At 34.1% G+C, this 13,364-nt stretch overlaps 1 protein-coding gene and 1 pseudogene across 4 annotated transcripts in view; one reads left to right on the forward strand and one right to left on the reverse strand.

Annotated features, from left to right (window-relative positions):
* The window catches only part of NF1 (neurofibromin 1), a 210,001-nt gene that overhangs the window by 18,167 nt on the left and 178,470 nt on the right, over positions 1-13,364 (forward strand). The gene's annotated exons all lie outside the window — the stretch shown is intronic.
* LOC105291943 lies at positions 11,912-12,418 on the reverse strand (annotated as a pseudogene).

Below are 13,364 nucleotides of genomic sequence, written 5' to 3' on the forward strand. Positions count from 1 at the left end.
CTTTTTGGAACTTAATTTTACTTAAAAAAAAAAAAAAGACTTTTAAATTTAAACAATCATGGCTATATTATGTAATAGAATGCAAAATTTGCATCTCTTTTTAAGATAAGACATGAGACTTCAAAGAAGTCATTTATCTGACAACAGTTGAGAGAATCAGGCCAAATTTGCTTCAAGTAGCGGAGAGTATCTTTAACATGAGGCTGGTGAAGCCTAGGCATTTGGCTGTCTTTTTTTTAATTTAATGTTTGAAGTTCTTGAATCAACAGTTTTAGGGAAAATCATCACAATTTTAAAATAAAATAAAACATAGTAATTATGTTCATATTAGTGAGAAGAATGATACTACATGGCAGTATTTCATCGAAATATCTCTGTCCAGCTCAGTAATGGATGCCTTGAGTTTAGTGTAGTTTAACTTTCGTAGCTAGGTGTTTTTTTCCCCTTACTTTTTATTTCTATTAAATTAGAAAATCACAACTTGTGATTATTGGTTGTCAGGTGTAGCAACAAATGTTTGGCTCATTTAATAGCTTTGGATATTTATATTAAAAGTGAACTGAAAAATTGTGGAGATTTTTCACTGACAGCCACTTTTAATACATTGTCACAAGTTAAATTGACACACATTTTAAAGCAAGAGCTGAAAGATTGAGTATAGCAACTTGAGAGATAGTGGCAGCTAGCTTCCTGTTTCTTTTGTTGTGTTGTGCTTATGCCTGTTCCAGAAAGTTTTTTCTTTTTCAGATTTGTTTCTCTCTGCGTGTGTATGTATGTGTTTGTGTATGTATGTTAGAGAAGGAGGAAGAATATTTTCATATTTTTATTTTTGGGGATATATATTTTTTTAATTATAAATCTTTCTAAATAGCAAAAGATTGCAGTTATAATCGAAGCTCTCTTTGCACTCCTCCCTGATCCCTTTCTCCTCTCAAATTTACTGTTATTCTGAAGTTGATTTGTATTCTTTTTCTTTTTAATTTTTTTTGCTTTGTATTTTTTCTGCCCTGTTTTATACTTTTATTATGTATGTAAGCATCCATAAAATAATTGCAGCTTATCATTTTTACATAAAAAGCGTGCTGTAAATATTCTCTACACCTGCTTTTTAAACCTGTTACATTTTTAGATTTGATACCTGTTTATACAAGCACATTTGGTTGATTCAGTTTAACTGCATGTATAATATTCCATTATATAAATGTCAGTTTATTTCTGCTATAGAAGAACAGTAAGTTTGTTTCAAGGTTTTTTTTTTTCCCCATTTTTTACAGAGAGTGCTTTAGGAAGCATATGTTTGCATGTATTCTACAGTAGTTTTTACTGTGACTTAAAATGTATTGTAAAACTTATAAGAATATGAAATATGTTTGTATACAGTTTATAGTTTAAAAAATAGTACTGTGAACACTTGTCAATCCAAATTCAAATTAAGGAGTAGAATGTTACCAATACCTTGGAAACCCCTGTATGGTCTTAATCACATTCCTTTTCTTATCGTTCCCCCACTACTATCCTGAGTTGTATTAAAATATTTCTTTTGCTTTTCTTTATAGTGTCTCTCCCTAAAAAATGTATTGTTTCGTTTGCCTGTTTTTGATTTTTATATAATGAGATAATACTGCATTTTTTCTGATTTATTTTGTAAGAATCATTTTTTTCCCCCCAGTGTTATCTGTGGTGTGGTATTCATTTTTAGTTCATTGAATATGTCATAATGTATACACGCTGTCAGTGGTGAACATTTGCATTGTTTCTAGTGTTTTGCTATTACTAACAATGCTGCTTATGAGCATTCTTATAGGTGTCTCTTGTGATGTGCAGGAATTTAGAGTGTATATCCGGGGGAGGAATAAAGACATGGGCTTTTTCAGCTTTATTAGGTAATGTGAAATGGTTTTAAAGAGATCAAGTCAGTTGACACTTCCCACCAGCAATGTGTAAGTGTTACCATTGCTCTGTGTCCTTGCCAGTATTTGGTGTTGTCTATCTTTTAAACTTTTATCTAGCTGGTGGGTAAGAAATGATGTATCATTGTAATTTGAATCTGTATTTCCTCAACTACCAGTAAGGTTCAACTTCTTTTTAGATATTCATAAATCGTTTGTTTCTTATTCTTTGAAATATCTATATCTGTATATATTCTTGCTCATTTATCTGTTTGGGTTGTTTGACTTTTTCTGATTCATAGTTATTTTTATATGGTTTATGTTTAATTGTTGATATTTGCATGTGTTACAAATACAATTTATGATTGGATTTTTTGATCCTCTTCACGTGTCTTTTAGTAAATGAAGTTCTTAATTTTAATGTTGCTGAGTCTATCAGTCTTTTATGATTTGAGTATTTTTTATTTTTATTTTTGGCGTGTGTCATTTCCTTCCTTGACATATTGAGATAGTCCCCTATTATTTTCTAAAAGTTTTTTTTTAATTTTCACTTTCATATTGAAATCTCTAATGCACATGGACTTTTGTTTGAGGACCCACTTTTATTTTTTTCCATTTGATAAGTAACATTATTCCAGCCTATTTACTGAATATCTAATCTATTACTTCCTCTGTGATCTGCAATGCTTGCTCAGTTGAAAACTAAGTTTCCTTATATGCATGGCTTAGTTTCTAGGCTCCACATTCTGGTATCTGTACTGGTCATAGTAATCCACTTGATTATGTATCCTAATTACTGTGGCTTTTAATATCAATCTCTTTCTTCAAAAAGAGTCATGGCAGTGCTTTTTTATATTGGTTTTAGAATCAGCTTTTTGATTTTCATTAAAAATGGTGGTGGGATTTTGAGTGGTTTTGCATTGAGTCTTTGGATCAAGTTGGGGAGAACTGATTGACATGATATTGAGGCTTCCTATTTAAGAATATAATAGAGCTTTCTATTTTAGCTCTTAAAAATTCATTTCAATTACATTTTATAATTTTCTCATTTTATAAATAACTTGTACATCAAATGTCAGAATTTTTGCCTAGAGTTTTATGCTGCTCTTTGTACAGTGTTTTTTAAAATGGCATTTTCTGATTGTTTTGTATAGAAATGTAACTTGTGTACTTTGTTTTTGTATTCAGCATCTTGTCACTTTTATTGATTTAGTTCTAGATTCTTTTAGATTTTCTGTATAGACCTATTATCTGTAAATAGTTGCAGTTTTATTCATTTTCAATTTTTTATAACTTTTTCTCTCAACCCACTGAGGTTTTTCAGTGTCAAATAGGAGTATTTCAACACTGGGCATCTATGTTGGGTAGCTATGTTTTGTTTTTGATCTTAAGAGGAAAGGTTTTATTATTTCACTATTAAATACAGTGTTTGTATTGTTTAAAATAAATGTTTTTATTAAATTAAGGAAGCTCCCTGCTAGATTGCTAATTTTAAAAATTCTTAAATGGATGTTGAGTGTTAGCAAATGCTTATTCAGCCTCCACTGATGTGATTGTATAATTTTTCTTTCTTTAGTCTGTTTATACTGTTGATCATTATTTTCTAATTGCTAATAATTAAATTAACTTTGCATTCCTGGGACTGTTCTTGGTTGAAATGTATAATTAAAGAAAATGATTACCGAATTAAATTTTCTGATATTTTAGGATGTTTGCATCTATGTTTATGAGTAAGATTGGTTTGTAATTTTTTGTTCTTATATAGCCCTTGTCTTGGTTTTTATATTAAAGTTATTCTTTCTACCTATATAAAACCAATTGAAGAACTTACCTTTTTTGGGTTCTCTCTGTGTGTATACAGTATTGGAATCCTATGTTGATTCAAAGTTTGTCAAAACTAGCCAATAAAACTACCTGGGCTTAAGTACTTTCGTTGAGGAAAAATTGTAGACCACTGAATTCGTTTCTTAAATTTTCGTCACACTATTCTTAGTCTTTTTTCTTAAATCAATTATGGTAAATTGTATTTTCTAAGATTGTCCATTTCAACTCAAAAAAGTTATTCATAATATCTTTTTATGATCTGTTTAATCACTTTGGGAACTGAAGTTATGTTCTTTTTTCACTCTCTAGTGTTTATTTAAAAATTTTTTTGTGTATTTCATTTGTATTTTCAAAGACAGTTCTTACCTTTATTAATTTTATTGTCTGTTTTCTGTTTTAATTTGTTCTTATTTTCCTTCCTTGGGTTTATTCTATTGTCTTTTTTCTTGACTTTTTAATTTTATTTTTAATTATGTATACATGATATAAAATTTACCATCTTAACTATTTTTAAGTATATAATTTTAAGTAGTTAAGTACATTAATTTCGTTATACAGCAGACCTCTGAAACTTTTTCATTTTATAAAACTGAAACTCTGTAACTGTTGAACAATTACATACTCTTCATTCCTGCCTTCCTCAGTCTGGCAACCAGCATTCTACTTTCTGTATGTCTGAATTTGACCATCTAGGTATTCATTTAAGTGGAACCATACAACAATTATCTTTCTATGACTGGCTTATTTCAGTTAGCATAATATCCTCAAAGTTCATGTCCTAACGTGTTTCAGAATTCTCTTTTTAAGGCTGAATAACATCACATCGTATGTGTATACCACATTTTCTTTATCTGTTCATCTTTTGATGGACGCCTAAGTTGCTTCTACCTTTTGGCTACTGTCAGTAATGCTACTGTAAATCTGGGTGTGCAGATATCTCTTTGAGACCCTGCTTTCAATTCTTTTGGGAATATATCCATAACTGGAATTGCTGGATTGTATGGTAATTCTATTTTTAAGTGTTTGAGGAACCACCATAATACTTTCCATAGCAGCTGCGCCATTTTACATTACCATGAATAGTATACAAGAGTTCTATTTTCTCTACATCCTTGCCAACACATTATTATTATTGTAGTGGCTATCCCAATGGTCATGAGATGGTTTTCTGACTTTTTAAGTTGAATTTAAGCTCATTAATTTTGAATGTTTCCTTTTGAATATAAGTATTCAAAGCTATAAATTCACTAAATACTGCTTTAGTTGTAGCTTACTAGTTTGATACTTGGCTTTTCTTTTTTCTTTTTCTTTTTTTTTTTTGATTCTAGATCTTTTCTGTTTTTCATTATGATTTCTCCTTTCATCCAGAGTGTTTCTTGACTTTCAGAAGTTTTCTTAGTTTTCTTTTGGTAATTAATTTCTATCTTAATTGTGCTGTGCCCAGTGAATATGGTGTGTATGATACTAGTACTTTCAAATTTGAAGTTTTATGAACTTGAGCAGTGTAATTGTTATGTATTAAATTTCCCCAGATGTAGCAGTTTTGGATAACAAACATCTCATAACATTTCTGAGTGTTGGAAATTCAGTAGCAGCTTAGCTGAGTATTTTTGGATCAGGATCTTTCATGAGGTCACAGTCAAGCTCTTGACTGGGGATGCAGTCATCTGAAAGCTTGAATGGGGCTTGAGGGTTCACTTCTAAACTGATCATTTACACAGCTGTTGTCAGGAGGCCTTAGTTCTTTGCGCTTTGCAAAAGGTCTCTCTTTTCCTTTTCACATGGGCTTCTCCATAAGGCTGCTTGTGACATGGCAGCTGCCATCCCCCAGAGTTAGTGATCTGAGAGAAGCAGAAGCCACAATCTTTTATGACCCTTGGAAGTGACATACCTTCACTTCTGCCATATTATATTGGTCATGCAGAACAACCCTGATATACAAGGCGGGAGAGGTTACACAAGGGCTTGGTTAATAAAATTTAGGGATCATTGGAGACCACCTTGGAGTCTGATTGCCACAAACATACAGTCCCATTTTTATAAAGACTCCATGTATTCTTAAAAATAATATGTAGTCCCTAATTCTTGGGTATGAGTTTTACTAATGTCATTTTGATCAATTTTGTTAAGGAGTTCAACTCCTTTAAATTCCGATTGATTTTTTAAATTAAACTTATTGGGATGACATTGGTTAATAAAATTATATAGGTTTTGAGTGTACAGTTTAACAATATGTCATATATATATTGCATTATGTGTTCACCAAAGTTAAATTTCCTTCTGTCACCTTATATTTGACTTCCTTTACCCTTATCTACCTCCCTCCCTCCCCTCTTTTGGTTATACTAAACTGTTGTCTGTGTCCATGAGTCTCTGTCTTGTTTGTTTGTTGCTTTCAGTTTTATATTCCACTCATGACTGATTTTTTTTTGTCTGCTAGATCTTATTACAGAGATCTATCTTAAAAAATATCACTCTTTTGGTAGATTAACTTTTCCTTGAAGATGAGTCAGTTTTGGGGTACGTGTGTTTTATTAGGCACAGAGAGGTTTAAAATGGCATCTTCCAGGTGATTTGAATCTTGTGCCATTATGTAGTGATCCTTTTTATTTCTAGTGCTTTTTGGCCTGAGTTTGTCCCACTTTTCTTTTGTTTCATATTTGCTTGGTATATCTTTTCCAATTCTTTGGCCATCAATCTTTCTATGTCCTTAGGTTAGTCTGTCTATAATAAACAGCACATGTAACCAGTCTGAATTTTTTATCTTCTAAGTGGAGTGTTTAGCTCATTATATTCATTGTGATTACTGATATATTTGGATTTATTTATGCCATTTTATTATGCACCTTTTATTTGCCTAATAAAAGGTGCATAATATTTGTTCATGAATCTCAGACTTTCATTCTGGGTTCATTTTTCTTTTGCTTGACGCATATTCTTTGGAATTTCCTTTAATAAGGGTTTGTCGTGTAATTGTTGTTTTCTTTGAAAGTGTCTTTACTTCCCCCTTATTCTTGAATGATAGTTTTGCTAGACATATAGAATTCTAAACAATGTTTTTTTCTCAGTATGTTAAAGATATTTAACTATCTTTTTGAGCGCTTTCATTGCTATTGAGAATTTAGTTGTCAGTAATTATCATTACTATATAGGTGATATTTTCTCTCTGGCTGTTTTTTAGTTCTTCTCTTTGTCTCTTTGTTATTTGTTGGTCTGCAGTTTCATGAAATGTTTGTAGGTGTGTGGATTTCTTTTTATTCTGCTTTGGATTTTTGGACTTCTGGAGATGAAGATTGTCATTATCTAACACTTCTAAAAAATGTGGTTTTTTGGCAGTCATCCTTGTTTTTTTTTAAGACTTTATTTTTTAGAGCAGTTTTAGGTTTACAACAGTGTGAGGAGATAAGAGATTTCTCATATGCTTCCCGCCCTTACACACACATAGCTTCTTCTCTTATCAACATCACACACTGGAATGATATGTTTTTTAGCAAGGATGAAACTACTTTAGCACATCATGATCCATAATCGGTCATAACCCGATAAGTCCATAGTTTACGTTAGGGTCCACTCTTGGTGTTTTACGTTCTATTTATTGGACATGCGTATTATGACATATTTATTATTATCATATAGAGTATTTTTACTGTCCTAAAAATCTTCTTTGCTCTGCCTGTTCATCCCCTCCCTTACCCCCAGCTCTGTCAACCACTGATCTTTTCACTGTCTCCATAGTTTTGCTTTTTCCAGAATGCCATATAGTTGGAATCATATAGTATGTATGTAGCCTTTTTAGATTGGCTTCTTCGACTTAGTGTCATGCGTTTAAGGTTCCCTCATGTTTTTTCATGGCTTGATAGCTCATTTCTGTATAGTGCTGATTAACATTCCATTGTCTGGAGGTACCACAATTTTACTTATCCTTGTACCTTCTGAAGAACATCTTAGTTGTTTTGGCAATTACACATAAAGCAGCTATAAACATCCATGTGCGGGATTTTCATGTGGACATATGTTTTCAAATCCTTTGGGTAAATTCCAGGGACCATTATTGCTAGATCAAATGGTATGCCATTACCTTTTCAGATATTTCCTCTTCCCTATTATCCTATTAATCTCCTTCTGGGACTATAATTACATGTATATAATATTGTTTGAGGCTGAACCAAGTAGTATACTATGGTTAACTTAATTTCCTTGTGCAACTTTTTGTGCCTCCTAAAGTTGGTAAATGCTTCATTTTTTTTCATTTGTTTTATTTTTAACGCACCTGTTGTTAATTCTTCATACCATTAACATGCTCTCAGTACTGTTTTTCACACAAGGTCATTCATACCTATTAATCTATTTACTGAAATTGTTTTCCCTGAGCACTTACTCTCATTCTCCTGTTTAGGGTTGGCTGCTTGCCAGGCCAGGTGTGTAGCTATCAGCCTGGGTTCTTCCTTCATCATCATTTTGGAAATTCTCATTGCTTCTGTCCTGTGTTGATTTCTCTGTTTTGTAGATCTTATTAGTTTGGAGCACATCTTCCAGAGTTTGCTGAATAAAAAGGTGCAGAAGAGAGAAAATTTGAGACCTTACATGTTTGAGAATATATTTATTCTACCTTTATTATTCGATCATTTGTATGGATGTTCAGTTCCATAATGAAGATAACTTTTTCTCAGAATTTTGAAAGCATTTCTCCACTGTCTTCCAGTTTATCACTGACATTACTGCTAAATCTAACGCCATTCTGCTCCTTATAATGTTGTAAGCAAACTGTTTCTTATTTTTTCTTTTTTAGAAATCCTTGGGATTATTTTTTTCTTTGCCCCTGCTATTCTGCAGTTTAGCAATAACATACTTAGATGCGTAATGGATCTTTTTCAGTTTGGAGACTCATGTTCATCAGGTCTGGGAAATTTCTTATATTCTTTGGTAATTTCTTCCTTCCTTGTTAATTTGTCTTTTTCTTCTTCATGTAGGAATTGATTGATCATATAAATTTTTTTACTTTGTTTTATTGCACCGATCATGTAATTTTTTAAACTTTTTTCTCTCATAGTGTTTTCTTTTGTTATTTTTCCTGGAGAGAATCTTTAATGTTTTATTTTATCTGCCTGTGCAGAGTTAACATGGCAAGTCTGAAACTATTGTCCTTAAAAAGTTCTGCTTGCAAGGATGGTCCTTGGCTGGTGTCTGGGAACTTAGATTTTGGAAGGGTTCTTAGCATGCCTCCATCAGAATGGCTCACTGTGCTTATACTGTGTGAGTGTGATTTACCCTGAACACCTGATTTTCATCTATGTGTCTGGAACTTTGGTATGTGCTAGGCAGAAGGTGCCCACAATAAAAACCCTGTGCACTGAGTCTCTAGTGAACTTACCCGGTAGACAATATTTCGCATGTGTTGTTAATACCTCATTGCTGGAGGAATGTAGCATAGGGGAAGACTCTTGGAAACTTGTATCTTATTTACTTTGAACCTTGTACCTTTTCCTTTTGCTGATTTTACTTTATATCCTTTTGCTGTAATAAATCATAGCTGTGAATGTGACTATATGTCATGTCCTGTGAGTCTTTCTAGCAAACCACAGGACCTGGGAATGATCTTGGGGACTCGTGACACACTTGTCATCTTTAACTTCCAAATGTTCTTTACTATTCTTTATTCTCAATTGCTCTCTTTCTCCCCTCCTCCTTTATTTTTAAAATAGCATTCTTTAAAATCTTTCCTAATGTTTTTTAGGATATCAGTAATTATTTTTTTTGTGTGTGAAGTTTTATTCTCATTCCTGCATTGTCTTTTTTTCTCAAAATTAATGTGTGTGTGTGTTTACTTGGTTCCCTTTCATTTTGATAGGCCTGCCTTATGCCTGGTGATTTTAGGCTGTCTTTTCTCACTTTAAATATTTACTCTTAATGTAAATGTTTACATTATGTGAATAATATAAATAAAAATGTGAGAGAATTGGAAACTTATGTGCATGGGCTTTTCTGTAGGTGAGTTGGTGATGAGGTAGCTTTATTGTTGAAAGCCCTTCAAATGTAGGTCTCTTCTTTGGCCATTCAGTTTCTCCAGGAAAATACTGCCTGGTTGCTTACCTGGGAAGATACATGTCTGGTTCTAGGATTCTGAGAACTAAATTGGAGGGAAGAGGCTGGTGGTTTATAATATGGAGATTTTCACTCAATTAAGAATTAACAGGATTACTATGGAAATATTATTTTATGGTTCTAGTTTGTAAAATATAAATGAAGGAAATAATTGATTGTTTTCTTCCTTCTGAAATCACTAATCTTTCTATAGACTAGATGGTAGACTATATTTTACTAGTCTATATTTCACAGAGTTACAGAGACCACCTGTAATTCTTGGACCACAGTTTGAGGCACACTGCATGAGATAATAAAGAGGCCGTTGTTAAAGGAGAAGAGAGTCAGTGTAACACACTCCAGTCATGTACTACATAATGATGTTTTGGTCAACAATGGACCACATATACAACAGTAGTCCTATAAGATTATAATGGGGTGAATATCATGTAAGAAATGGAAGAATATGTGGTTCAGGGGGAATTTTTTTTTCTCTGACAGGAGCAATATCTGTGGGGCTCGGCAAAAGATTCCCTCTCACTCATTGCACCTCATTTTTGAGTGCACAAGATACATCCCAATCAGTCAACCACTGACCTGTTTCAACACAGAGGAGCCTGTCCCCTCAGCACTGCATACTTAGAGGGTACTTTTCCCCCTCCCCCGGTTCCAGATCTAGCTTGTTGGTCTTCAGAGTGCATCGCTGGAAATTCTTTGTTGAGGACCTGAGATCTTGTACAAGGACACAGGTCCATAGAAGCTACCTTAACGAGTATTAAGTGCCACTGCTACTTTAGTAAAAGCTTTCTGTGATGGTATGGAGTCAGCTTGTCCCTGTACTTCGGAATTATTTTCTGGTTGTAATGATGTAAAGCATAGAGAAGTTCTTTTTCTTCTATCAGTTCAATGCCAGAGAGAGCCCTTTGTGCCAGATAAGGTCAGTGGAACCAAAAGCGAATCTCCAAAGGCTAAATATTGAGCCCTAACAGACCCATAGAGACAGAGAACAAACTGATAGTTACCAAAAGGGAGGGGATGAAGGGATGGGGGAAATAGTTGCATTAAAATTGCAGGAAATGTGACAGTATTCATAATAGTTAAAAAAAAATGTTGAGTCCTCAGTTCTATACTCTTTCCTTGTTAAACACCCTCTTTTTTTAAATGAATACCACAAAGTTCCTTAATCTGACCACTGCTCCAACATGTAACAGCCAAAACCGTATTACCATGACAATTCCCAGTGTTCCTTTATCTCTCCATTTTGATTTCTTATTCCAACTGATCTTCAGGCCACCTTGCATTCCCTCCTGACAGTCACTATTGTGCTTATGTATGCCTTACCCAGCCAGTTTATCCTCAGTATTTCCAGTCAGTCTAGTCCACATCCCTGTTCATCGGGCAGCACTGATAGCTTTGATCTTCTATTTCTGATCCTATCAGTAGGAAGCAGGGGAAAGGCTTGTGAGACAGTGGTTATAAAGTCTACAGTAGGGTACAGTAATGTCCTAGTCCTTCACATTCACTCACCACTCACTCAGTGACTCACCCAGAGCAACTTCCAGTTCTATAGGCTCTATTCATGGTAAGTGCCCTATATAGGTATACCATTTTTTATATTTTATACTGTATTTTTCCTGTACCTTTTCTGTGTTTAGGTGTGCTTAGATACACACGTGCCATTGTGTTATAATTGCCTACAGTATTCAGTACAGTATCATGCTTTACAGGTTTGTAGCCTAGAAGCAATAGCCTATATCATGCATCTTAGGTGTAGTAGGCTGTACCATCTAGGTTTGTATAAGGGCACTCTGATATTCGTGCAATGACGAAATCACCTAATGATGCATTTCTCAGAACTTATCCCTGTCATTAAGTGATGCATGACTATAGTTCATTTGTTTATTCAGCAAGCATTTATTAATTGCCTTTTAAAACTTTTAACTCCAGGGGATAAAACTGGTTACAAGAAAGATGCCTTCCCTACTTCTGTAGAACTTGCATTCTTGCATGAGAGGAGGATATTAAACAACTTATCATCTCGTTATTTAACTACAGTTTGTTTGTTTTGGATGATTGGTTTTCTTTAAATATTTCTTTGGGTGAAGGAACACTTACTTAGAGGTCTTTTATTTGATTTTTTAAAAACTGTCATGCCATGAATTCATAGGAAATGGGCTCCAGCAGCTCAGGTTCCTTGTCATTTGTTCTCACAACATGTCTTCTCTGGGTGGAGCAGGCTGGTGCTTCATTTGAACCTTTCTCTTTGGTTTCCTTTTTTTTTTTTGATCATTTTCCTTCACACGTTTCAGGAAGCTATCTCGGCTCTTTGAGTGCTTAATATGCTCAACATGTACATTAATTCTTTTGGCAAGAATCTTGCCCTTATTTTGTTTGTTTACAACAATGCCAACCACGTGCTGGGGAACATTGTAGACTCTTCCAGTTTTGCCATGGTCACATTTATGGGGCATTCCTTTTCAAACAGTGCCCATTCCCTTGATGTCTACAGTATCACCTTTCTTGTGGATTTGCATGTATGTAGCCAAAGGAACAATTCCATGTTTTCTAAAAGGCCTAGAAATGTAGTGAGTGCCTCTCCTCCTTCCCTTTGTGTTGGTCATTTTGGCGAATTACTGGAGGATGGTGGTTTCGGCCAATAACGTTTGTTGTTTCAAAAACCATATAGGATAAGTCAAGGAGGCTCACAGAGCATGTATGGGAGACCTGCTGTGGATTTCAGGAATGACATAGTGAGAGAATGAGAGGAGAGTGGCAGAGAATGAGACTAAGAGATTAGTTGGAATAATGCTATAATAATTATGAGATTAAATGAGGTGTAGGATGTGGTTATTGCCTGGTACTTGAGCTCAGTGTGTTAACCAGTAATTATATTATTTACAGGAATATTATTGTATTGCATGATCAAATAGAAGGCTTCCAGCATTTAATTTAGAAAGAAAAGTTTTGTGTCAACATTACAATAAAACGTATCCATAGAATCACCACTAAAAAAATCCCTGGTGGTATAGAAATTTTGGTATATGAAAAGTACTGCAGAGATCATGCTTCTTCACAGTTATATCTGTAGCACCCAGCATAGTGCCTGACACATAGAAAGTTCTCACTAGAAATTCTGGGTAACCTAGAGGCTAGGAAGGATCTGATTTCAGATACAAGAAATAATCTACCCCACCCTTCTTTTTCCATACTAAGGCATGCAGTTGGTGGTGTTCCTTCACTGGAATTATAAATGACCTGATAATATTTAAATTTTATCCTTTTAGTATACCCTTTCTGAGCCAGCAAGGATCTGTTGGGACAGAGTCTTATTTTTCTTCTTTTGGGGGTCTGTAATTAGTGCCAAATAATCTTCCAGCACTTAGACTCAAAATGTACTAGTCCTCTATTGCTGCAAAACAAATTGCCTCAAAACTTAGTCACTTAAACGACAGACATTTATTATCTCACAGTTTCCGCAGGTCAGGAATGTGAGAGTGGTTCAGCTGGGTGCCTCTGGTTCAGGGTCTCTCTTGAAGTTGCAGTCAAGCTATTGGCTGGGGTTGCAGACAT

This window comes from Pteropus vampyrus, unplaced genomic scaffold, assembly GCF_000151845.1.
Source record: "Pteropus vampyrus isolate Shadow unplaced genomic scaffold, Pvam_2.0 Scaffold50, whole genome shotgun sequence".
NCBI classification, from domain to species: domain Eukaryota; kingdom Metazoa; phylum Chordata; class Mammalia; order Chiroptera; family Pteropodidae; genus Pteropus; species Pteropus vampyrus.